This window comes from Myotis davidii, unplaced genomic scaffold, assembly GCF_000327345.1.
Source record: "Myotis davidii unplaced genomic scaffold, ASM32734v1 scaffold244, whole genome shotgun sequence".
NCBI lineage: Eukaryota > Metazoa > Chordata > Mammalia > Chiroptera > Vespertilionidae > Myotis > Myotis davidii.
The window spans coordinates 140,479-140,829 of record NW_006294993.1 but is presented as its reverse complement, the minus strand read 5'-3'; the positions used below and the strand labels follow the sequence as shown (position 1 = coordinate 140,829).

The window sequence follows — 351 nt, the reverse complement described above, 5'->3', positions numbered from 1 at the left end:
CCAATCCTCTCCTGCAGGTTGACAGCTCTGGGTTTGGGAGGTTGAGGGTGACCCTGGCCCCTGTCGACCTGACACCCCTCCTGTGCATCTTCCTGCTTTGTTGGAGATGCCCCACTCTGTGACCCCCTTTCCTCCCAGGGGCCAGGAGGGGGAGCATAAAGACCAGCAGGCCTTGGAGAACCAGAACTTTATGGGGGAGGTGGGGTGTGGTCGCCAGTGCGTGTGGCCGTCAGCGCAGGAAGTTCCTGCCGTCCACTTTCTCCTCCAGAATGGTCTCCACGCGCCTCCGCTGCGGGAGAGGGGCTGGGGCCAGGTGTGCAGGGCGGTGGGCGGCCCCCCTCCGCCCCTTCC

General features: G+C 65.0%; 1 protein-coding gene across 1 annotated transcript in view; it reads right to left on the bottom strand.

Annotated features, from left to right (window-relative positions):
* Nucleotides 1-351, bottom strand: part of LKAAEAR1 (LKAAEAR motif containing 1) — a 7,587-nt gene that overhangs the window by 6,556 nt on the left and 680 nt on the right. The window lies entirely within an intron of this gene.